Here is a 26,255-nt window from a genome sequence, read left to right on the forward strand (position 1 = left end):
ATTCCAACTGAGTTTAAAGCAATTAGAGGGTAATTTTGGTGCAGATCTCGGACATGAATATGCCTATAGTGTAAGAGTGAACTAAGCACAATTCTTTAATACCTCTGATTCTACTCAAAATGTGTACTGTTATGTTATTTGCACATGGTTCAGATGTTTATAATTAATAGTTTTGTATGTTAATGGTTACTTGCCATAAGTATTATTTAAACTGTTCACATGAACAGGTAAATGTGGGAGCACTTTAAATATTTAGTTCTCATGAATGATACACTAAAGATTGAACGTTGTACAACAAAGATAGATATTTGAGAATTGAATAGAGATGAAGATTGTCAGAATAAGATGTAATGGTGTGCATCTTTCGACATCTGATATCCCTAATGATGCATATGATAATGATAGTGTTGAATGTATTGTGTGACCCTGTCTACAGGTCAGGTTTTTAAAGGACTGAGAGTCTGAGGTTCAGGACAACTTCCTGCTGTGAAAGATGCGAGCCAACTACCCTGATTGAAGATTAGCACCGAGGAGATATTCACGTACACACTCATTCACACAAGTAATACACTCACATTACACTACAAGAAACCTTGGAATCGGGTGAATTTTCAACAACTCCGTTTATTTTAAGGGCCCCACCAGACATTTTTTGTTTTAAGTGTGCACACTACTTTTTTTATTTTCATTACTGTTTGGTATAATATTTTGCATTTGTACGAACCAGACAAATTACTTGTTCACTTGTAAAATATAAGAGTGGCTACTCAATTGTTACTCTTGTGTCTGCCTCATTGTTGTTGCTCAGTACAGTGGCTCCTCTCGAATTTGTCTCTTCTGATTCTGGTCCTGGTCTTATTGTTAGTCCAACTTATATTATACTGTAATTCACTTTTACACTCCTAAAATTGGTTACATTATGGTTTGCGTCGAGGCATCGGGGCCAGTGGCGATTCTAGGGGGTGGCCTGGGGTGGCCAGGGCCACCCCAGAAAGCTCATTGGCCACCCCTGTGGCCACCCCAGATCTGATAGGTAGTTGGTCAAGTTCGTCAACACAAGAAATAAGAGAAATACTGTCAATCAATGATGACAGCTGATCAACTGATTTAGGGTCATTTTAACATTTTTAACTACACAGTAATGGTCGTACTGAGGCTGTGAGAGCTGATTTCTGCTCGGCGGACATTTAGCTATGCAGGTCAGGTGACCCATGAGATGAGCGCGCTGCACAGGCTGCTGGTCCGTGAAACAGGAGGACGACAACGGTCACAGTGACAACGTGAACAATATAAAAACGATAAAGACCTGAAATCTGTCGTTGGAGAGGTATGGTAATTTAATGTTTAGTTATATCGTAGTTCCCTCTGAATGTGTAGGAAAACTTTATCCAGCACTAAGTAGCAGCTAAAATACGAACTACTGCACTAGCTAGCTTAGCAGCCTGCAAACCAAGTTAAGCATGTAACGTTAGTGTTTTGGATACCGCCATGAAATATGAAAAGATGTTTTCCTGGGACTGAAGACTGATGGTGTTTTTTGCAGATGTGTGTGTTCAATAGAGCTAATGTTATATTTTTGGCAAACCAGTGTGTGAAACATAGTGTGACAGTCTAGATTTAAGTAGCTATAACACAAGAACAAGCTGTGTCTTATTTGTTGCATTCAATGCCACAAATGCTTGAGATGCAATAGTGTTAATTGTGTTATTAAAAGTGAGTTGTAAGAGTGGTAGTTATGTAAAAATAACCTTTGTAGATCCTATAAATAGACATAATTAGGCACATTGTTGACACCTCCTTCTTTTTGACATTTTAAATGGAGTCAAAGCTGTTATTTAAGGGGTTCCAGTTATATTTGGTCTGGTGGCATTGCATGTGGACTTTAAGTCTTGTCTTGTGGTCTTATGGCCTATGTGAAAGCATTTTGTAGCAGGAGAATGAGCAAAAGCAAGAACTAGCTACCTCTATTGCACTTTGTTACTATTATTAGAATCCTCTATTGTTCATGAGAGTTTGAAGTTTACCTAACTTACTTTATAGTATATACTTTGGAGTTAAGATTTGTTTGGTTTATGTTACAATTGTTTATTTATATTTATCAAGTTAATTTGTGATTCTAAGGCTTAACTGTTTGATTTAAATAAACTTCATAATTTATGTTGAATCAAAGCCAACGTTTATACCTGCATCAGGGCCCTGGACATGAATACTGTCTGGGTTGAAAACCCACTTTTGCACATTTTCATACATCACAAGGCATCCTATAGAATAACATTATTCAGTCCATCAGGCCATCCTCTGTGTCACTGTATTGTTACCTATGTTTGCTTTACTAATTTAGGTGCCATCTTGTGGTTAAATAAAAACACACCAAAGCAAGAACAAACCAAAAAATCGAATTCCAGTATCTCCAACAAATTAGATCTAAAGCTAAATAATAACATAAACTAAGCATGTAAAGCAAAAACAACTAATATTTTTGTTTTTTTCCTTACAAGCTTAATTTATCCTTTGCTTACAGATACACTTTTTAATAAGGTCTATCTTAAGCTTTGGGTTTGTTCTGTTGCCTGGATTGCTGTGTTTTATGTACCACAAGATGGCGCCTCAATTAGTAAGCAAACACAGGTAACAATACAGGTGACACAGATGATGAGCTGATTAATGTTATTATATAGGATGAGTTAAGAGCAGGTTGCATTTGCTACTCTATTTAACTTGTGAAGAGATGAGGACTTTAATCCACTATAAGGAAATGGCTCTTAGAAAAATGTTTACCCTATTCTGAACATAATTACTGATTAAAATAGACATGTTAAAATAACCAGATATACTTGAGGACGGTGATAGGTGGAAATGGAATTTAAAAAATGACTTTAAAAAAAAAAGAAGTAATTTCACCAGCATAGACACCTTTATTTGACAGTTATGAGTAACGGAAATCATGGGAGAGAGGGGGGATGCAACATGCAGCAAAGGACCGGGATTCGAACCGCAGTTGGCTGCGTACGTGTAATGTATTAAACTTCGCTATGCCATGGCCACCCCACACTAGCTTTGTGTCCCATCTTGGCCACCCCAGTAAAAATGTCCTGGATACGCCACTGATCGGGGCGTGTGTCGAGTACCTCGGCTCCTCCCCCAGCGAAGCTCCGTATCGAGTAGGATTCACATAGGCGAAATGACGTAGCGCGTGACGTTCGAGGCTTCATCTCGGGCTGTTGCGCGATATGGTTCACAATTGGCACATTTTTACAAAAAGAAGACCCTACCCAGTTCCAAGATCACTTTTATGGCTATGTAATTAATCACACTCATTCTCAGTCATCATGCAGTTCTATTATTACAATTATTAGTAGGCTACTGAGACAATCTATTTTGCCCGGGATGACTTAAAATCTAGGTCAAATGATTTGTTCTCTACCATGAGCTCGGGAGATATTTATGAACGGCAAACTCACACGTATCACTGAAATGACTTTAATTCTTAAACGTTGTGATGTTGTACGAAGCAAACATCACATCATCACAGGAAACTCTTTCTTTCATCATAATTTAATTCACCACTAGGTGTCCCTAGCGTACTAATTTGAAGCTTCGAGGTCGAACCACTTGACGGTTCATCTGGCTGCGAGGCTTTGACGTTTCATGAGGCATCATCTCGGCACCACTACTCTCTGGACTCAGGAGGAGTTTAGTTTTGTTTTTCACAGTGAGAGAGGGGTGCACCGGTCCTGGAGGTACTGCAATACCAGGTCGATGCGTGGAGTGGACGGAGCAAGCCCCTTTTCCATCTCCCAGTTCCAAAAATCAATTTAATATATGGTCCCCGGGTAGGGGACGTATCAGATATTAAACTGATAAGAACAGATACTACACTTGATCTTAGCCAAAAGGCCGAGAAGCGATGCCTCCACAGGCTCAGACCAAGAGGCCAGCTTCCCAGACACGTCGCTCCACTTGGCGGTTTAACAGACAACGACAAAACAAAAAAAAGACCAAGCACCCTGTGTGCGTGTTTGTGTGTATGTGAAAGCTGAAGAAATAAACCGAGGTCGCTACATCTCTTTGCTGCTGCCTGCTGGCAGTCTCACTAGGCCGTCTGCATGTTTCACAAATAGAGTGTTGGAGCAGTGGAGGCTTCTATAAGACTACAGGTGAAGCAGTGCTTCACCAAAAAAATGTTAAAAAATAAATAAACCAAAAATCTTACAACAATCCCATTTTCAGTGCTTTGAAACAGAAATACTCACGAAGACGAGCTGTTTTCCTGAAATCAATTATGTGAGTCACAACAGCGCCACTATTCCCATTGACTTCAATGTAAATCGAGTGAACCCCAGGCGGCTCGTGTTTATTTTCCGTTTCAATTGATCCTTATGGCAGATAAGTCCCACCCGTGAACCAGTGACCGATAGGGTAGAATTTTGCACTTCAGTCACTTGACACAACACTCTGGCCAGTCACCGCCTTCATTGGACAGCTATCGTGAACTGACTACGAGTGAAAGCAGAGGGCAGACCAAAACCTACTGTGAAAACCACACAGCTCGTTGGTGCTACGGTAAGGAGCATTTTAAATTGCTCCATGTATGACAAGGTAAACTGGCTAACAGGGAGTTGGCTGAAAAAAACGCCTTTACTGTTGGCCCCGTGTCATGTTTAAAGCATGCAATTGTGGTGTAGAACAAAATAAAAGAAAACAAAGTGCTTGCATGATATCGAGTTCCTGAACCCACGTGACCACCGGTGTTCGGAACGCCATTTTGTCAGTAAAATCAAGCGCCGCCCTTAAAGAGCTTCCTTAAAATGACCCGGCGCCGAAGCTTTCAAGCCATCGGAGTACTCATCTCACTTTAATTCGCATGACATCGAGCTCTATAGGCAAAAATTAAATAGGTTAAATATTACCGACCCATACAATGCCCCCGGGGTGCTTTTCAAAAGCATCTCCGCTGAAGAAGACGTCCCAGATCTGCAGTATCCGGATAGATATAACTACCTTCAGAGCAGCCACAAAGACAGACGTCAGAAAGCCTGCAGTGTCTCTAATAAGACAAATATGCTACCCAAAAGTCCCATAGTTTCACCAGTGAGGCTACCAGGTATTCATGAGCATAGAAGGATTAGGGTAAAACAGGGCATGCAGTGTGTAACTGCTCCTGTGTGTAAAATGGTCATTTCCAGATGGTGTACAATCAAATGAATGTGAAGTAGGTACAATAACAGGGAGGGTAAATCCAGGAAGTACTATTCTTAAAAAGCAGGAGTGTTAAACCAAGTAGGTAGTATCCTTTTGAAAGAGCAGGGCGGTACCAATGTGGGGTGGCATTACTATTGTCCAAAACTAATGTTATTGTTGTTTTCTTCAGTTGGGGATGTCAACACGAGGACTTGGCAAGGAAATACTATGAAATGCGTCATCGCCTCTCACACACGAATGTCATGGTAGGAACAGCTGGATTCAGGATTTCACCCCTGCATTGGGGCCTCACCTGATGGATACGTTTCCTGTAGCTGCTGTGGTTCAGGTGTCATAGAAATTAAGTGCCCATTTTCTGCAAAGGACCTTTCTGTTAATTAGGCAGTAAAGTGTTTTTCTGCACAGAAACCAGCACCAGCAGCAGCAGCATTTGCTGATCATAGTCAACAACAGTGGTGCTACTGCCCTGAGCCAGAAGCAGGGAACATGGTGGTCTGTGCGTCAGGTTTTTGTTCAGTTAAAAAGTTTCACCAGACCTGCCTTCGCATGAAAAGGGTCCCAAAACAGTGGGTATGTCCCATCTGCCGAAAAGTGATCAATGCCCAAAGAAGAAAACCTTAGTGAGGAGACTGTGAAATGAGTTGTTTGTAGTAGCTGATACTGTACTGTTATTTATGAATAAACAGTTGTTAAACCAATATTGTTCTCTTCCCCATAATTTGTATTAGATATCTGTAGCAATCAGGGATATGAAACATGGGTGGGTCATTCATATAAAACACACCAGAACAAATATCTGTTTGGGTGGAACTCAAGTTAGAATGGGTGGATGTGCAGCTTGATCTGCAAAGAGAAACGATGTGATCGCATCAGAATAGCGAGTGATTAAAAATAATGTCACGACAAGCAAGCAAGAAGTGTGAGTCACAAAGGTTTATTTGCTGGTTGAGCACATCTGTAGCCAGTCACATCAGTTCAATTTACTGTACATCCCCATCACTGGAAGGACACCACAGATTCAGACACATTGTAAGTGCACAACACACGCTCACCATCTTGTCAAGGTAGGTCACATCATTTTCCCTGTCTATGTCCGTGAAACATATGGGGACAGTGCTTTGCAAGACTGTGTACTTTTGACGGAGAACTCCTATCACTCTTTCAATATGTATCCTAAGAGAGGCTAGACGTCTGGTGTTCTCCAAGTCAGCAGGATCTAACTGCTTCTATCCACGAGTAAATGCTGGAATTTTTAATTCAGCTTGGCATCTCTCAATGGACTCTTTAACCAGACAACCTCTGTCCGCTAAAACTACGTCCCCTGGGAGCAAATGAGATAAAAAGTGACTTTGTTCTGTGATAAACGTATCACTTGTGCGACCTCCCCATCCAGCGGAAATGAAACAAATGGAACCTCGAGGGCAAATTGCAATTAAATATTTCATTGTGTGGTGTGATTTGTATGATGAGTAACACTGAGCACTGGCTAGCAATCTACTGGGTTTCTCTAGAAATATTTCAAAACAATCTATAATGCAAACTGTCTTTTCAAAGCTACGGTTTCGAAATGCATATGGAAGAGATTTTCTTAAGTATTCTCTGTCAGGCCACAACACCAGACTTGGCACCAGTCTACAATGCATCACACTAATGCAGTGTTTGAAGAGCTTTGAAACAGTGGTTGAGTCAATGTCAAATAAAAGCCAAAAACTCAAAGGACAAGTTCATTCTAAGCTTAATTAAAGTTAACATGTACTGCTGAAAACATGTTAAACTAGATTTAAGTTGGAGAAAAGGAGCCACAATATGAAAAATTGTCATGAGAATGGAGAATGCTGATAAACCAGTGAGAGTATGAACCCTTTTATCATCGTTATGCAAGCTCATCTCATTCAGTGTAGTCCTATTCATTTTTTGTGAATGTAAAGGATGTTTGGTCGGATGTTACGACGAAGAATTATAATGTGAATGGGAATATTCTATAAATCTCTTGATATCATCTTTCGTCTCAACACTTCTGCTGCAGCCACTTAAAGTCTCACTACCGAGAACCTTAAAATAGGAATCAATCCATTAGAAGTATGAAATATCTTCCCGGTGGTGCAACAGAGCAAACAAGGTGTCCTTTGATATCTACGTTCGAGACGATTGCAACAGTGCCACACATGATCATATTGAATATGTTTCGGGGTAGTAATTAGCTGTCGATTTTGGAGGCCTTTATCAATAATGACCAGCTATAGATTTGCTTCCCGATGGAGATTTTTGACAAATTACATGTTAATTAGCATCTACACGTTAAGCTGAGTCCAATGAGATCAAGCTCGGCCTCTTGCTACACCGAGATCATGTCCTAGACCTAGGTGTACCATGTAAAACACATGTTACCATTAGCTAGAGTGTCGTTCTTGGTGTCATTGGACTCAGCTCAACGTGTAGATGCTAAATAACATGTCATTTGTGACAAATCTTTATCGGGAAGCAAATCAATAGCTGCTCAGTATTGATTAAGGCCTCCAATTTCGACAGCTAATTACTACCATTAAACATGTTCGAATATGCTCATGTGTGGCACCGTTGCAATCTCCTGGAAGCGTAAGATGTTGAAGGACACCTTGTTCGTCCTCTTATACCGCCACCGGGAAGATATTTACATGCTTCTGATTGACTAATGAATTGATTCAGCTATTCCCCCAGAAGTCTGGGGTCAAAAGGTCAAAAGGAGAAGGCACCACGCCGGGGTGGATCCAGATCTCGGGCAACAGCGCAGGGTTGCCAGGTCCTGCAAAAAACGTGCCCCCACATAACCGTTCAAATCCACCCAAAATGTCCTAGAAGCATCCCAAATAAAAATGATATTATTGGCCATTTTGGCCAAACGTTTTGAAAGTAATAATATTTGAGGGAATATTTTGTTGTTGTTTTAGCAGCGAAATGCACCGTGTGCGTGTGTGTGTGTGTGTGTGTGTGTGTCTGTGTCTGTGTGTCTGTGTGTGCGTGTGTGTGCTTGTGTATGCGTGTCTGTGCGTGTGCGTGCGTGCGTGTGTGTGTGTATAACACGCTATTTTATGTTGAAATGCGACTAATCCAGTGTTCACGAAAGTACACTGTCAACGTATGCTTTTGGCGACTGGTTGGCTCTCAGATATACGTGTTTCTAACAAGATGATATCATTAAAAGTTACATAAAGTAACAGTTTAATACACAAACGCAGGAGCACGTGAGCTGCTAGTTTAGCGAAAGCAACCTGACGTCGTTGAAACATGCGAGCGAGCCGATCAAATCCTAATAACTATAAAACTAAAGATCAGACACAATCACTGACTGAAGATTATGCAAGTAAAAAGTATATTTCTCGCTAGAAATGTTATTAGAAACACGTTTAACGGTGAATCGTCCTAAAAATATTGCATTTCCCATTCAGATAATAAAGATGAATAAAGATCATACACATTCACTGACTGAAGATTATGTAAGGAAAATGTACATTTCTCGCTAGAAAAGTCATTAGAAACGCGTTTAATGGTGTATCTGTCCTAAAATATTGCATTTCCCATTCAGATAATAAAGATTAATATAAGCTACGCCGTGTTCCGGAGCCGCGGGGGATTCTGGGAATTGGGGTTCTCAGTTGACAAATGGGGCTTTTGTTAACTTGTTTTGTTGTTAGGATTAAGTGGGGTTAATGGGTTCGGGATGTTATGTGGTTGTGTGTTGTTCTATTAACATTGTTCGTGTGTTCATTATTGTCGACACCGTCACTGAGAGTGACGTGACCATCGTTTCGTGCAGCTGTTCCGTGTTGAAGTCTCGTTCAATAAAAACCAACTCTCGTTGTCGAGCGTTCAATAAAAACCAACTCTCGTTGTCGAGCGTGCCCCCCCCCTACAAACGTGTCTCCCCCCCCCCTCAACAAACGTGTCCCCCCCCCCCCCTTCAACTAACGTGTCCCCCCCCCCCCCCCTTCATGGGTCTGATTCGCCGATTTCCCATGCTGATATCCCCGAAGATTCTCGGGCATCTTTGACAATTTGGCTATAGATTGTCTCATTACACGCTAAATAATATAATTATAGCCTTGTAGTGACCGTACATAATTCACCTACAGTATTTCGTTATGTGTTGTTCTTTCAATTGTGTTGTTGTTTACTGCATGTCATTTACGTTCTTGGTGGTTCAGGGATCGCGGTCCCTAAGGATTACGTGCGTCTCATGACGTCACAGACCATACTGGATTTGTTTACCTTCAGCACGCTTTGTTTTCCGGTTTTCTTTTTTACAAAATAACGAGTCACACGGCTGTGTGCTCAACGTGCAAGTTGTGTTCTTAACTTATTGCAATTTCACAAGCCTAATTATATATATAGGTTTTGGCATAAACATAACTAGGGTGCACTGTACTATCTGCGCACACCCTTTCTGAGCCTCTCTCTCGCTCTCTCTCTCTCTCTCTCTGTCCCTCCCGCTCTCTCTTTCTCTCTCTCTCGTACCGTTTTGTGGAGCACGTTAATTGTCTTAGAACACTCCCATTCAGAATGCATTGGTTTACATTTCGTTTTGTGGTAACACGCAAAAAGTCGGACTATCGTGCTCGGGAACACGCTTCAATAGATTAACGTTCGTGCGCAGGAGCACGCAATCGCGTGATACCGGGTTGCATCATTCCCTGGAGATAGAGGAAAGAAATCAAAGGTCAAACAACAGCAATGTCCAACACCAGTGGCTGTGCATGTTGTGGGCTGTGAGTAAGATATGCCGCTGAGGACAGAATGCTATACAACAGAAAGGGTTTTGTGTTATAAAACCACACTTACAGTAGTCCAGAAATGTGTGGAAGTATTTCTTTGACGATGAGTCCATTGACTGGACTGAAAGCTAAGGTGAGAATGCATGCCATAAAGTGGCATAAATCCCAGAAACTCCATGGGAATAATCCATGGATTGGGAATGACAGTGAACACTGTAGCGGAAACCTATTTGACAGGTGTGCTCTGACATGGAAAGGTCTTCAGACTTCGATGGGTTCTTAGTGGTAGTTCTGTGTGGTGATGTGTATGTGTGAATACATAGTGTTATTGTTGGAGAGTTACCACAAAACTGCAGGTGTGTGTGTCTCAGAGTTTGTGCATGTGTGTGTGTGTGTGTGTCTGAGTTTATGTGTGTGTGTGTGTCTGAGTTTATGTGTGTGTGTGTGTGTCTGAGTTTGTGTGTGTGTGTGTGTGTGTGTGTATGTATGTATGTATGTATGTATGTATGTATGTATGTATGTATGTATGTATGTATGTATGTATGTATGTATGTATGTATGTATGTATGTATGTATGTATGTATGTATGTATGTATGTATGTATGTATGTATAATAATAATAATAATAATACATTTAATTTAGAGGCGCCTTTCAAAACACCCAAGGTCACCTTACAGAGCATATAGTCATAATACATTTTTTAAAAAACAAGACATTGTGGAAAAAATAAATAAATAAATAAATAAATAAACATAAGCAATAAGAAATAAATAAAACAAAAACAAGACAAAACAAACAAAAAAACAAACAAAACAGTGATCAGTTAGACGTTGTGTGCGAGTTTGAACAGGTGAGTTTTGAGTTGTGACTTGAAGGTTGTAATGGTGTCTGACTGTTTTATGTGTGGGGGGAGGGAGTTCCAGAGCCTGGGTGCTGAACAGCTGAATGACCGGGCACCCATTGAAGTGAGTCGTGATGTGGGGATACATAGTAGTCCAGCAGAGGTTGAGCGGAGGGAGCGGGAGGGAGTGTATTCTTGGAGGAGGTCGCAGAGATAACTGGGGGCTAGGTTGTGGAGAGCTTTGTAGGTGAGGAGTAGGGTTTTGTATTGGATGCGGTAGTGTACTGGGAGCCAGTGAAGTTGAATGAGGACAGGGGTGATGTGGTCAGATGATTTGGTGCGGGTGATGATCCGGGCGGCTGAGTTCTGAATGATCTGCAGTCTGTTGATGAGTTTGGTGGGGAGTCCGGTGAGGAGGGCGTTGCAGTAGTCTATGCGTGATGTGACAAATGAGTGAACTAGGATTTCAGTGCTGGATTGGGTCAGTGATGGGCGGAGTCTGGCGATGTTGCGGAGGTGGAAGAATGCAGTCCGGGTGATGTTGTGAATATGGGGTGCGAATGAGAGGGTGTTGTCCAGGATGACGCCGAGGCTCTTGACTTTGGAGGAGAAGGGTACTGGGAATCCATCGATAATTATGAGTGGAGCTGGGGTGTGTTGTGATTTAGTGAGGGTGGATTTGGATCCGATGAGCAGGGCCTCGGTCTTGTTTCCATTGAGTTTCAGGAAGTTCCTGCTCAACCAGCTCCGGATCTCTTCCAGGCACGTGATGAGGGAAGTGGGGGGGATGGCAGCGGTGGGTTTGGTGGAGATGTAGACCTGTGTGTCGTCAGCGTAGCAGTGAAAATGAACCCCATGGTGACGGAGGAGTGTGCCCAGCGGGAGGAGGTAAGTGGTGAAGAGGAGTGGACCCAAGACTGACCCCTGGGGGACACCCAGTGAGACACCTGAACACCCAGACTTGTGGTTGCTTAGTTGAACAAATTGTTGACGGCCGGTGAGGTAGGATGTAAACCAGGAGAGTGCAGCACCAGTGATCCCAATACCAGCTAGGCGGTCCAGGAGCAGAGGGTGGGAGATGGTGTCGAATGCTGCGCTGAGATCGAGGAGGATGAGAATGGTGAGTAATCCAGAGTCGGCTGCAAGGAGGAGGTCGTTGGTGATTTTGACTAGGGCTGTTTCAGTGCTGTGTTTTGGACGGAAGCCAGATTGGAACGGTTCGTGGAGATTGTTAGTGTCGAGGTGGGACTGTAGTTGTGCGGCAACCACCCTTTCAAGTGTTTTGGAGATGAAAGGGAGATTGGAGATGGGCCGGTAATGGTTAAGGTCAGTTGGGTCAGCACCAGGTTTTTTCAGGATGGGAGTGATGGCAGCCAGCTTGAGAGTGGGGGGTACAGTACCAGTAGTGAGGGAGGAGTTAATTATGTTGGTGATCATGGGGGAGATGGACGGAAGACATGCTTTGACAAGGGAGGTGGGAAGAGGATCGAGCTGACAGGTGGTGGTTTTGGCTTTGCGGATGAGTTCTGAAACGGTCTGTTCTGTTACTAGGGTGAAGTCAGAGAGGGAGCTGATGAGAGGTTGGCCAGAGGTTATCATCCAGGGTGGGTCATCAGAGGGGGTGCGAGATGAGGCCAGTTGTTGGTGAATGGTGTTGATTTTAGAGCTGAAGAAGTCAAGGAACGCAGTGCATTGGGTGGTGGAAATGTCTGGAGGGAGAGATTTAGGAGGCTGAAGTAAGTGGCTGACTGTTGAGAAGAGGACTCTGCTGTTGCCTGTACCAGTGTTGATGAGGTTGGAGTAGTATGAGGTTTTGGCAGTAGTGAGGGCATTCTTGTAATGATGGAGGTGGTCCGAATACATTTGGCGGTGTACAGTGAGTTGAGTCTTTTTGTAGAGTCGCTCCAGTCGACGACCAGTGGCTTTGAGCTGGCGCAGATGAGGAGTGAACCAGGGAGCAGTGTGGGTGAATGAGACTGAACGGGTTTTCAGGGGGGCCAGGGTGGTGAGGGAGGAGGAGAGGCAGTTATTGTAGTGAGTCACCAGGTCAGTCAGGGAGGAAGCTGGGGGAGGGTTGGGGTAGGAGCTGATCATGGTGGAGAGGTCTGTGGTGTTGATAAGTTTGATGTTTCTGAAGGAGATGGTCCGTTGTTCCTTGGTTTTGTGTAGTTGGGTATGAATGTCAAAAAGTACAGCTTTGTGGTCGGAGATGGGGAAATCAATGACATCAAGGTTAGTGGGAGTGATGTCAGTGCAGCAGATTAAATCCAGAATGTGACCTTTGTTATGGGTTGGGAGGTTGACATGTTGTGTGATGCCAAGACAGTCCAGAAGTGATGTGAAGTCATTAGCAAAAGTACAGGATGGGTTGTCAATGTGGATGTTGAAATCACCAAGGAGGATAACAGTGGGGGACATTGCACATACAGATGTAAGTAGTGATGAGAATTCATTGAGGAAAACGGCGGAGGGTTTTGGCGGTCTGTAAATGTATGTATGTATGTATGTATGTATGTGTGTGTGTGTGTGTGTGTGTGTGTGTGTGTGTGTGTTTGTGTGTTCACCATGGGGCCGGGACCAATATCAGCGCCTTTGTTGTGATCATACTGAGCAGCAAAGTTCTGTTGGAGTGAAAAATAAAAACCAGAATAAGAGACAAAATATACATATAAAAATTCATACAATACAATATACTTATTTTCTAATTCATAGGTTATTGTCTGTTCCATTGCTATAATTGTGCCAGAATTTGGGTCAGGTGAGTTTAAGGGCTTGATCGTTTATCAAACAGATGAACAGCAAATCAGCATCTTCCTGTAGCTTCTATACCTTACGGTTACAATAGGATATACCAGCAGGTTAACCTTATTTACTGAGAGGCCTTCATCAACATTCAGTTCCCCCACCTAGGAACACTTTAGAACCAACATCCATCTTCAGTTCCCCCACCCAGCAGCACTTTAGAACCAACATCCACCTTCAGTCCCCCACACAGTCACATTTTAGAACCAACATCCACCTTCAGTCCCCCCACCCAGCAGTTGACCAAGTCGGCCCCTATAGGATACTTACTCCGCCGAGGCCAGGGGGTCCTGGGGGCCCAGCAGGGCCGGGGTTGCCAGGTCTGCCGTCCCTCCCGTCAGGGCCCTGGGGTCCCTGTGGAGGAAGGCCTTGGGTTAGTCTCCGTTGATTACCACTGATTGACACACAGCCACCGTGTCTGCTGGGAAGCTGCCAGAGTCCCAGCTGTGTTCGGCTGTGGAGCTCGGTTTGGTCTCAACTTGAATAAAAGCGTCATGTCCTTTTACTAAATTGTTTTATTATTGTTAATAAAGTTTAGAAAAGATAAATATGAATTTGGTCTGGATATGTGAGCCAAAGTCAGAAAAAAATAATATACAACAAATATTTGTAGTTCAGGTTATTTTCAGCGGTCGTGCAGCAGAGATTGGTCCATTATTATTTGTTATATTATCACGGCGGAGGGCTTTAGGCTGTGCCTGATGTAAACAAAGGGGTGTGGCCTATTCAAGTTGAAAGGTCAATCGGCGTCATCATATATCAACCCGATAAACTTCATGAAAGTTTCTATCCAGCAAACATGGCATTGTCATGCATCTTGTCATAATTAATGAGTTTGATAGTGGCTTACCCTTTCACCTCTTGGTCCTTTCGGGCCCTGAGGAATATAAGTAAACAATTGATGAGTCAGAGGCAGACATTATTTAAACAGTGAGGCAAGTTCACGTAAAAAAAGGAAGGTAGACTTAAACTTAACATATCTAAAATCTAAAACCTAAAAGAAGCTGGGCTACAATCGCTGGGGGATGAATAGGTGCATGTGGACAAACTGTGCATGTGAACTGCACAGCCAAAGCACCATTCAGGTGGGAACATATTTCAGTCCACTTCATTGAACCTGGCCTTTGGCTAGAGCTGATGCCTACAATGTCTGCCCTGAGCTATGCTACGCATTATCACATACACCACACTCAAAGGGCTAAATGACACATCCAACCAGGGTTTGATTGCTCACTTTGAATCTTCCCTGAGTAGAAATAGAAGCTAAATAAATAGTGTTATTTATTTCTTTGTGTCATTTAACTGTGCTGGCTGTATCATGCACTGTTCAGCATTGCTGTTCATCTATCTCATTGCACATCAACCCATTAACATGCAGGGGATTTATGATGCTGTACATGTCCATGCAGAAGCACAGCCTCATAAAGCTGCTCCCAGATCACTGTGCACACTGTAGTATTAAACTGATCCGAAACCACAATCAGGGGCGTATCAAGCTTTCCAAAAGTGGGGGTGTTCTGGAATAGGCGAAGAAATAATAATCATTATGAACTTTTACATACATCTAGGCCTACAAAATGGAAGAAATGCGAGCAGATACACTGTGTGTGTGTGTGTGTGTTGTGACACACACACACACACACACACACACACACACACACACACACACACACACACACAGTGTGATAAAGCTGAAAGGAGCTTCAGCAGCCTCTGAAGGCTGAAAACATGGATGCAAAGTACAATGACACAAACATGTCTCAACAGTGTAACCGTGTGTTATGTTCAAAAGCACAAGCTGGATCTGTTGGACAGGAAAATGATTGCAGAACAATTAGTTTGTCATAATGAGCAGAGACAAAACACATTTGTAAAGCCACTTGAGGCTGTTGCATGAATGTTCAATAACTGTAGCTCTAATGACATTTGGCTAGAGCGTTTGTTACTTGTATGTAGTGATGTTATTATGTAGTGACACACAGAGTGCAGGCTGTCAAACCAGTGGTCAAGTTCAACTTCAAATGTTCTCCATTTCATGCTGAGACCTATCTATGATCTATGTATAATGTTGGGCTTATGTGTTTATGGTGTGGTCTTACTGATTATACAGTAGCCTAACTGAAAATAAAACGTGTCTGATCGAATGGAACGCACTTGCATGCTTCTAATGTTCTAAGAAAACAAGATGAACCCTTGACACACACTGTTGAGGACATTTCACGTTCAAGTGTGCTGAGAAAGCGAATCGCACAATTCTCCGGATTTTCGTGTATCACAGCATTCATTCACATTCATTAAACCAGTAGGCCTAAGTTGATTGCTGTGACACATACTTTGTGTATATTTTGAGTGATACACCTTGTAGATTGAAGTGCGTTTTCTCAAGGTTTGAAAATGACGAATCGCACGAGGATCTCTACTCTCCGTAAAGGCTACCTGTAGCCCTAGTCAAACCTGTGCATCCCAACCGCGGTAGCACTCGAAACAGATAGCCTATAGCTTGCAACTTGCAAGCACGTCAGTGTCTGCAGAGGGAGAGAAGTCAACTTACTTGTTTTCTCTTGAAAAAGCCGTCTATAGTCCCCTGTCTTTTTCTTTTAGTTTTCGGCATCATTGGCTATATTGCACGAAAAAATAAAACAGTTTTAAAACTAAAGTAGGCTTAGTTCCCGTCGGAAGAATGAATGGGATCTTATGCTAGGAGGTAACTAGCTCTTGAATAGAGAGCCATGAACCTTGCATCTATTAATGACAAATAATTAATCGCTTAATCGCTTTAATCGCTTAATATGCCTGAAAATGTTGCCTTCATTACAGGCAGTGAATGATGCTGATCTAAAACAGTGATTCAATTCTACCTTTTCATTGAAGGCGTCAAGTCAGTATGCAGCACGAACAGTTAGGCACAGCAATCTGTGAGAAACTGCTTGAATGACCGCGGTCACCGCGCTGAGCTCTCAGGCAGTCGGGTCTCGGGAGCACCGCTGCCAGCGCTTTCTGCAGGCTGCGCGAGCTGTTTAGTCTACGTAACGTCAATTGTAGCGCTGGGATTTACAGAGTGATCATTTGATACAGAGGGATGCAATCATAGTGTGGCATAATGGAGAGAAGGGGGGGGGGGAAGTTGCTCGACAACGCCACCTGGGGAATTGCACCCCAGGAAATACAACCTTGGCCCTGTACTTTGGCCAACCAGAGGTCACACAGATTCGTTGCACGTTTGGTATAAAGGACGAGAGACGGACTTACAAAAGATGTAATTTTATTTATCTACGGTAAGCAGAATTAAAAGAGCTCAGGGACCTCAACAACCAATGAAGTGTCAAGTCAAAGTAGAAATAAATACAACAGGCACAGAGCTAGGCGGTAGCGAGGCGGTCAGACTAAATAAACTCAAAACCACAAAAGAACCACTACAAACCAAATCAAAGCCTGCCGCCCGCTACACCAGCTCCTGTCCTGGAAACACAAGAAAGAAACACAGAATTACACTACTGTTGTGGCGAAACACTCAGGTTGTTACGACAATCATTTAAAACAGAGGACTATAATAAAACACACACATACACAAACCCAACAGCTATGTTAAACTAAACAGAAAATAATCCGTTGAACCCCAAAGCAATAGATCAGAAATAATAAGAAAATATTGATATGCTTAACCCCAAATGGGTCAACAAAACGCAACACAAAAATATATGTATGCATAGGATTTAACCCAAACAAATAAACTAAAGAACACAAACACAAAAAGATGAAAGGAAAAGCAGACAATTAACCAAACCAATAAGAATTGTGGTGGGACTGAAAACTTAGCGCTGCGTGGGAATGCAACCGCCACATCGGACTGTGTGGAAAAAGGCAACGGTGCCGGAGCAGCCGAAGATGATGAAGACGACGGAGTGGATGGAGAAGACGAAGCGGCTGGCGAAGACAGAGTGGCCGCCCCAGGACCGGAGGCCGTGGATGGTTTACGTTTGGGGATCGCCAGGTGTAGGCTACGTCACAGAGCCGTGCAGGGCAGCTTCACCAGAGCACAGGAGGAGGAAGAAAAGCAAAAGCACCGCTGCGGCTCCAACAGCTACAGCAGGACAGAGAGCAGACGGCTAAGCACAAAGCTAACACAACCAGCAGGTTAACAAAAGAGCACGCTTACCCGAACGAAGAGAGCTTTACGCCCCCGAAACTGATCACCGGCTGCGGCAACAGTACAGAGCGGATGCCACACTCCCCTCACTCTTCACAATGCCGCCCCCGAACAACACGGCCACAACGCTGGAAAGTTACAAAAACACTCGCGATCACTGGGCACCTGCTTGTCATCATAAAGTTGCACGAAAGTAGCGTCATGCCTACTCACCTTCAAGTGACTGAAGCACGCCACACCAACCGACAACAAACCAACAACTAACAGACGCCACACCGAGTCCTCGCCACGAGTGCCAGGCAGCAGTGTGAGCGCCAGAGAAGGCGCAGCACTTATACAGGTGAAACCACTCTGCAATCTGCCCACCAGAAATCACCTGAGTGGAGGAGGAGCAACACTCAACCTGCCACAATAGCAACCATTTTAAATTGCATACAACAGGCGAACGTTTACTATTTTTTATTAGAAAAGCTGATTTTTGTGAGGATTTGACGAACAAAAGTGGAGGGGATGGAATGGCCTTCCAATAGAAGTGAGGGGGATGCATCGTACTCATCCCCCGCGTCTGATACGCGCCTGACCACAATTATAGCCTATTAAATAATGACGCTAAGCTGCCAAGCTTTGTATTCTGTAACTTACCTGATATGAAGTGATCGCTGCACAAGCGGAATCCAACAGCCGGGGGGTCCCATTTTTCAGTCTTTTTTTGCTTGCTCCTGGCTCTTTTAATGGCGCTGATCCACTTAGCTCGCCTCTCCGCATCTTTAGGAATGCGGTAGAACGACGTACATTTATTTTTGCCTCGTTTATTTGTGCAACCTGGTGCACAACAGTTATCGACCATGTCTGCTCCACCACAAGAGCGCCAGTCTGCCGAATACTGCCAAAATGGTGGTGCCCACGTTTTCCCCGCCCCAACAACGTCAACACCCGGAACTCTATTGCAGCCAATGAGCTCGAGTTGACCCTGCTTAGCCTCCGAGATCAGACGAGATCGAGCGTGCTCAGGGTGGTATGGCCGTAAGCAATTATTGTCTTGTCCATACTAACTTTTATACAGGAGGAACCCATAATGAGTGGGAGCGCTGCTGTGGCCAGAGACGGGACTTGTACAGAAACAATAATTTGATCCATAATGAATGAAAGAAATGAATGAATGAATGACTACGTTATTCCAGACTCAGAGTTCCACATCTGAATGTAATGCATTACACTGCTTGGGCGTGATCGTTTGCGTGATCTTTTGAATAAACGTAGCGTTGCAAAACGTGGGATGGACGGCATTAGTCAGCGCGATGAAGCCATTCATAGCTATTATTTCTTTAGAACAACATGATCAGGGGAGAGCGCGAACGCAGTCCCCCACTACCAGAAATTATGCAATCGAGATTCCCACATTTGGGGAATTCGCACGGGTCAGCAACAGCCTCAGTGCAATGGCTGAGCCTCGCTATGGGTGAACCACCTTCTTGATCATGGTATCTCCCTTGCCAGGTAAGTATGAGTTGTACACGTTCAGGTGGGCTGAACGATGCCCACGCTTGTTCCCAGTGGAGAACGGTTGCAAAGCATTCGGAGATGTCTAGACTTTAATAAACACTGTAGACCACCGGTCACACGATGACAGGCGAATCTGAAATCAGCGTGATGGAAGCATAACGAAAGGAAACCTGGAGATCCGAGTTATCGACACGCCACAGAAAGAATCCTTTTTTCTTTCTTAAACAACAGAATATCGTTGGAATAATTGTAAACAGTGCGTTTATGAATTGTAAATGACACTTTATTGTCTACAGGCGGACGGGTGTACTCTCAGGTAGTGATGTTATGGTTTGCGTCGAGGCATCGGGGCGTGTGTCGAGTACCTCGGCTCCTCCCCCAGCGAAGCTCCGTATCGAGTAGGATTCACATAGGCGAAATGACGTAGCGCGTGACGTTCGAGGCTTCATCTCGGGCTGTTGCGCGATATGGGTTCACAATTGGCACATTTCTACAAAAAGAAGACCCTACCCAGTTCCAAGATCACTTTTATGGCTATGTAATTAATCACACTCATTCTCAGTCATCATGCAGTTCTATTATTACAATTATTAGTAGGCTACTGAGACAATCTATTTTGCCCGGGATGACTTAAAATCTAGGTCAAATGATTTGTTCTCTACCATGAGCTCGGGAGATATTTATGAACGGCAAACTCACACGTATCACTGAAATGACTTTAATTCTTAAACGTTGTGATGTTGTACGAAGCAAACATCACATCATCACAGGAAACTCTTTCTTTCATCATAATTTAATTCACCACTAGGTGTCCCTAGCGTACTAATTTGAAGCTTCGAGGTCGAACCACTTTGATGGTTCATCTGGCTGCGAGGCTTTGACGTTTCATGAGGCATCATCTCGGCACCACTACTCTCTGGACTCAGGAGGAGTTTAGTTTTGTTTTTCACAGTGAGAGAGGGGTGCACCGGTCCTGGAGTTACTGCAATACCAGGTCGATGCGTGGAGTGGACGGAGCAAGCCCCTTTTCCATCTCCCAGTTCGAAAAATCAATTTAATATATGGTCCCCGGGTAGGGGACGTATCAGATATTAAACTGATAAGAACAGATACTACACTTGATCTTAGCCAAAAGGCCGAGAAGCGATGCACACACATGCTCAGACCAAGAGGCTAGCTTCCCAGACACGTCGCTCCACTTGGCGGTTTAACAGACAACGACGAAACAAAAAAAAGACCAAGCAATCTGTGTGCGTGTTTGTGTGTCTGTGAAAGCTGGAGAAATAAACCGAGGTCGCTACATCTCTTTGCTGCTGCCTGCTGGCAGTCTCACTATTCCGTCTGCATGTTTCACAAATAGAGTTTGGAGCAGTGGAGGCTTATATGAGACTACAGGTGAAGCAGTGAGTGAACGAAATGTTGAATGTATTTTCTTTCTTTATTTATTATTTATTATGTTACCTTTTTAAATTAGACCAGTACGTGAGTGCACTGAATTTCGTTGTACTTCTGTCCAATGACAAATAAATATATATCTATAACACCCGGAACTCTATTGCAGCCAATGAGCTCGAGTTGAAAAAGAAAATAGCTTACAGCACGTGGTATTCCCCGGTGAAGCAGTCAACGGAGGATTCACTCAGGTAAATTTTATCCCCTGCATCGTTTGCTAGTTAATAATTAGACATTTTTTTTTACGGTTTGTATTAAGCTGTTTCGATTTTGTAGAAAGAGAAAAGATTTCGACCGTGTCATAACGTGGTCGTTGTGTATAAAGGGAAGACGTAGAGGTTACGTTTTTAGCTGCTGGGTAGACTTTAGTCAACCTATCGCCGTTTTGTCGGTGAGCAACCATATTACCCGTGGGAAGTCTCGTTTTAATCGTGGCAATCTAAGCTTTCCAACGGTGTATGGCATTACTATATTCACCCAAGGGTTGTTGAAATAATAAGCTGATTAATGTGTGTTTTGTGACGATAGCTAGGCGCGGCTAACGACACTGTTTACAATAGTAAGGGCTACGTCGCATACCTGCAAACTTGTTGCTTTTCGGCGACAATCAACGTTTTCTTGGTCAATTTGATGTGGATATGTGTTAATATGGGTAAATGTGACTGTTGAGACAACAGCTGATGCGAGAGTAATTGTAACATGAAGCAATTTGGCGACCGTGTTAATCTCTTGACAATCTGGCGAGCTTGTTGTCCTAGGCTAATACACCAACAGCAGATTTCTGTATAATAAAGGGCTACATATTGTCAATCTAAATGATCTGCTTTTAGTTTTACTCATTTATTCATGTTTTACAGTACCAGATGGAACATGCCTACACATCAGTGCACCGTGTGCGACAAGACATTCGGTGAAAAGTCCAACCTGGCGAGTCATCTGAAGATCCATGCAGACGCCAGGGAGACCTTTACCTGTGATGTCTGCGGGAAGAGCTTGGCCACTAAACCATCGCTGGTCAGCCATCAACAGCTACACCAGTACCCCAACATCATTTTGTACCGGCTAGGAGAGGCCAGGCTGTACTGTACAGAGGCAGCAAGGTCTGTGGCAGAGGCCCGCAGCAGCACTGTTGTTGACCCTAAATGGCTGGATCTCAAGACAGCAGAGACCTTTGGAAAGGTCAGCTGGTCATCACGTTCGGGAAGCACGCCGGTCAGACCTTCAGGTGGCTTGTGGAGAATGATGTCGGCTGGCTGGTGTGGCTGCTGTTCCAGTACTGCCAGCAGGGAGAGCAGAACGAGCTGCTGAAGTGGCAGAAGGAGCGACTGCTCCGCCAGACCGGCCTCAGGTCCAGTACCGGCACATCCATCACCAGGCTGGAAAGAGACGTGGTGAGAAGCGGAGCTAAGTTGTCATAAGCACTTTGTTTCACCTGTTGGCTGTGGAAAGCAAATAGCACACACGTCATATCAATACTGATCACATGTGTATTTTATATTTCCAGATTATTTGTTGATGAGCCTGTGACTCCAGCGAACCGGCCCGTTCAGCCCACTGGGTTTGTCGTCCTCCACCCGGCTGAAGCCTGCTGCGCTCACCCCCATTCTGCCGAGGCCTCCTGCGCCCACCCACCTCCAGCCGAGGCCACCTGCTGCGTTGACCTACGGCCCACCCCCTGTGTCGGCAGCACCCATACTGCTGGTCCTCCCCGCACAGCCACAGGCCCCCTCCGTCCTGTTTCGTGGGCCATCCTGCAGCCAGAGCCTTGTCCCTCCTGCACCAACAGTGAAGACATTCATGCCTAACAAGTCCTCAAGGCCATGTGGGGCTTGCCACATGCCAAACTGTGGTGGACAGTGGAAGAGGTACAACCCTTTCAAGGACAAAGTGGCTGGAAGCATGCAGAAAATGTTTTCCTACTGTCCATCCACTAGGAAGTCCACTACCCCTGGCTTTTACAATGTGGTGTATGACAACTTTGAACACTTTAAGAGTGTCGTGGATGCAGAGTTGGACAGGAGGACTGTGTAAATACCTGGAAATGCGTGTGTGTATGTGTGTGTGTGTGTGTGTGTGTGTGTGTGTGTGTGTGTGTGAATAACTTACCTCTGTGATGCCACTGTTCCTGTGCCATCTGTAAGAGAGAGAAAGAGGCTTGTTTGTGTGTGTTTGTCTTTGTCTTTGTGTGTGTTTTTTAAAGTGCTTCATTAAGCACTATCTATTTATTTATATCGTTAAAAAAAAAGGCACTTTGCAGATTTACTTGAAGTTCTTTTGTTCGCTTTTTATTTATTATTATTTATATTGCTGTTAAAATTAACTTTGTAGTATCCATTCTGCTCTATGTTCAATATCGAGGCCAATCTTTTAAACCATAATCAGTTCCAATCTAACACAATCAGTTTACATACCCTTTAGTGGTTGTTCATGTTCAGATAATCTGTGTTTTTGTCATGCATGTTGTTTGTCTTTGTCAGCTTCATGTCTTTGTGATGTTTGTATGTATTTGTCTGCTTCAGTTTTAACAAAAGTTTGCTCAAGAAAACACAAAAGGGAGGAACAGCTTGAGCCTTTATTTGTTGATTGGTCACCCGAGTCTATGGATAATCATGTTCATTATTGCACTTTAGCCTGTACAAGCCAATTGTTGATTTGTATCTTAAGTACAAGTGTGTGTGTGTGTGTGTGTGTGTGTGTGTGTGTGTGTGTGTGTGTGTGTGTGTGTGTGTGTGTGTGTGTGTGTGTGTGTGTGTGTGTGTGTGTTCTTTAATTGTTGAGTGTTTTTTATTATTATTAATGTTATTTATATGTGCCTGTCCTTGTGATGTGTGTATGTCTGTCAGCTCCATGTTTAACTAAATGTTTGCAAATGGTAGTACATGTTTGTCTCTCGTCTCATGCTCTCGTGTTCTCGCCTGTAGATCTGTACCTAGTCGTGGTGGGCGAGCTTTTAACTAAAATGATCTTGTTTATTTGTGTTTATATGGATTGCCTTTTCAATGAAACACATTCTGGTTGAAAAATAAAAGTTGTAAAAGTATTTTGGAGTCTCAGTGTGCTTGGGTTTCAGAAGGGGTGGGGTATTGGAAAGAAAAAACACACCAAAGAAATTAGAAGTCCTTGTGTCTTCACTCCCGCAACCAGAGGTGTGAATACACCCCCACTGTGATGGCTGCACTCCCTGTGTGGTCAAAACAATGAGTTCTGTGAATGGCTCTTATTATTTTTCTTAATTCAGCCCAAAAATGTAACAATTTAACACTTTTCCACTTGATTGTATGAATCTCATCAGCTACATCCACTCAAAGTATGAAAATAATAAACAAAACATCCAGCAGACTAGTGGATTTTGATAATCTAGGCCTTGCACATGACATTTCTGAAAATAAAACCACCCACCATTGGCCACCAGATGGAGCCGTCCGTTTTGATCCTCGATCCTTTTGGATCGATCCCAGTGTTGAGGGATAGGGACTTTGGGGGGTCATGAGCCATTCCCAGGCGGTCACCCATCCAAGTACTAACCAGGCCGGACCCTGCTTAGCCTCCGAGATCAGACGAGATCGGGCGTGCTCAGGGTGGTATCATTCATAGCTATTATTTCTTTAGAACAACATGATCAGGGGAGAGCGCGAACGCAGTCCCCCACTACCAGAAATTATGCAATCGAGATTCCCACATTTGGGGAATTCGCACGGGTCAGCAACAGCCTCAGTGCAATGGCTGAGCCTCGCTATGGGTGAACCACCTTCTTGATCATGGTATCTCCCTTGCCAGGTAAGTATGAGTTGTACACGTTCAGGTGGGCTGAACGATGCCCACGCGTGTTCCCCAGGAGAACGGTTGCAAAGCATTCGGAGATGTCTAGACTTTAATAAACACTGTAGACCACCGGTCACACGATGACAGGCGAATCTGAAATCAGCGTGATGGAAGCATAACGAAAGGAAACCTGGAGGTCCGAGTTATCGACACGCCACAGAAAGAATCCTTTTTTCTTTCTTAAACAACAGAATAGTGGTGGCGAGATGATGCCTCATGAAACGTCAAAGCCTCGCAGCCAGGTGAACCATCAAAGTGGTTCGACCTCGAAGCTTCAAATGAGTACGCTAGGGACAAGGAATGAAATTATGATGAAAGAAAGAGTTTCCTGTGATGATGTGATGTTTGCTTCGTACAACATCAAAACGTTTAAGAATTAAAGTCATTTCAGTGATACGTGTGAGTGTGCCGTTCATAAATATCTCCCGAGCTCATGGTAGAGAACAAATCATTTGACAAAGGTTTTAAGTCATCCCGGGCAAAATAGATTGTCTTATAACTACAGTAGCCTACTAATAATTGTAATAATAGAACTGCATGATGTCTGAGAACGAGTGTGATTAATTACATAGCCATAAAAGTGATCTTGGAACTGGGTAGGGTCTTCTTTTTGTAGAAATGTGCCAATTGTGAACCCATATCGCGGAACAGCCCGAGATGAAGCCTCGAACGTCACGCGCCACGTCATTTCGCCTATGTGATACGGAGCTTCGCTGGGGGAGGAGCCGAGGTACTCGACACACGCCCCGATGCCTCGACGCAAACCATAACATCACTACAACAGAATATCGTTGGAGTAATTGTAAACAGTGCGTTTGTGAATTGTAAATGACACTTTATTGTCTACAGGCGGACGGGTGTACTCTCAGGAGGAGTTTAGTTTTGTTTTTCACAGTGAGAGAGGGGTGCACCGGTCCTGGAGTTACTGCAATACCAGGTCGATGCGTGGAGTGGACGGAGCAAGCCCCTTTTCCATCTCCCAGTTCGAAAAATCAATTTAATATATGGTCCCCGGGTAGGGGACGTATCAGATATTAAACTGATAAGAACAGATACTACACTTGATCTTAGCCAAAAGGCCGAGAAGCGATGCACACACATGCTCAGACCAAGAGGCTAGCTTCCCAGACACGTCGCTCCACTTGGCGGTTTAACAGACAACGACGAAACAAAAAAAAGACCAAGCAATCTGTGTGCGTGTTTGTGTGTCTGTGAAAGCTGGAGAAATAAACCGAGGTCGCTACATCTCTTTGCTGCTGCCTGCTGGCAGTCTCACTATTCCGTCTGCATGTTTCACAAATAGAGTTTGGAGCAGTGGAGGCTTATATGAGACTACAGGTGAAGCAGTGAGTGAACGAAATGTTGAATGTATTTTCTTTCTTTATTTATTATTTATTATGTTACCTTTTTAAATTAGACCAGTACGTGAGTGCACTGAATTTCGTTGTACTTCTGTCCAATGACAAATAAATATATATCTATAACACCCGGAACTCTATTGCAGCCAATGAGCTCGAGTTGAAAAAGAAAATAGCTTACAGCACGTGGTATTCCCCGGTGAAGCAGTCAACGGAGGATTCACTCAGGTAAATTTTATCCCCTGCATCGTTTGCTAGTTAATAATTAGACATTTTTTTTTACGGTTTGTATTAAGCTGTTTCGATTTTGTAGAAAGAGAAAAGATTTCGACCGTGTCATAACGTGGTCGTTGTGTATAAAGGGAAGACGTAGAGGTTA

General features: G+C 43.6%; 1 long non-coding RNA gene and 5 other non-coding genes across 6 annotated transcripts; all 6 read right to left on the reverse strand.

Moving 5' to 3' along the window:
- Window positions 1-3,718: 3,718 nt before the first annotated feature.
- On the reverse strand, window positions 3,719-3,909 carry LOC130378982 (U2 spliceosomal RNA). The gene has a single exon (XR_008895046.1). It is a non-coding gene; the product is annotated as a U2 spliceosomal RNA (small nuclear RNA).
- A 9,437-nt stretch (window positions 3,910-13,346) lies between these two features.
- Window positions 13,347-15,127, reverse strand: LOC130378977 (uncharacterized). Its single transcript, XR_008895042.1, has 3 exons — window positions 14,445-15,127; window positions 13,865-13,948; window positions 13,347-13,413 (listed from the first exon to the last, which is right to left on the reverse strand). It is a non-coding gene; the product is annotated as an uncharacterized LOC130378977 (long non-coding RNA).
- A 3,954-nt stretch (window positions 15,128-19,081) lies between these two features.
- On the reverse strand, window positions 19,082-19,246 carry LOC130378988 (U1 spliceosomal RNA). The gene has a single exon (XR_008895051.1). It is a non-coding gene; the product is annotated as a U1 spliceosomal RNA (small nuclear RNA).
- A 955-nt stretch (window positions 19,247-20,201) lies between these two features.
- Window positions 20,202-20,392, reverse strand: LOC130378984 (U2 spliceosomal RNA). The gene has a single exon (XR_008895047.1). It is a non-coding gene; the product is annotated as a U2 spliceosomal RNA (small nuclear RNA).
- A 3,924-nt stretch (window positions 20,393-24,316) lies between these two features.
- Window positions 24,317-24,481, reverse strand: LOC130378989 (U1 spliceosomal RNA). Its single transcript, XR_008895052.1, has one exon. It is a non-coding gene; the product is annotated as a U1 spliceosomal RNA (small nuclear RNA).
- Window positions 24,482-25,418: 937 nt separating this feature from the next.
- LOC130378985 (U2 spliceosomal RNA) lies at window positions 25,419-25,609 on the reverse strand. The gene has a single exon (XR_008895048.1). It is a non-coding gene; the product is annotated as a U2 spliceosomal RNA (small nuclear RNA).
- Window positions 25,610-26,255: the final 646 nt, after the last annotated feature.

This window comes from Gadus chalcogrammus, unplaced genomic scaffold (genome assembly GCF_026213295.1).
Source record: "Gadus chalcogrammus isolate NIFS_2021 unplaced genomic scaffold, NIFS_Gcha_1.0 GACHA132, whole genome shotgun sequence".
Taxonomy (NCBI): domain Eukaryota; kingdom Metazoa; phylum Chordata; class Actinopteri; order Gadiformes; family Gadidae; genus Gadus; species Gadus chalcogrammus.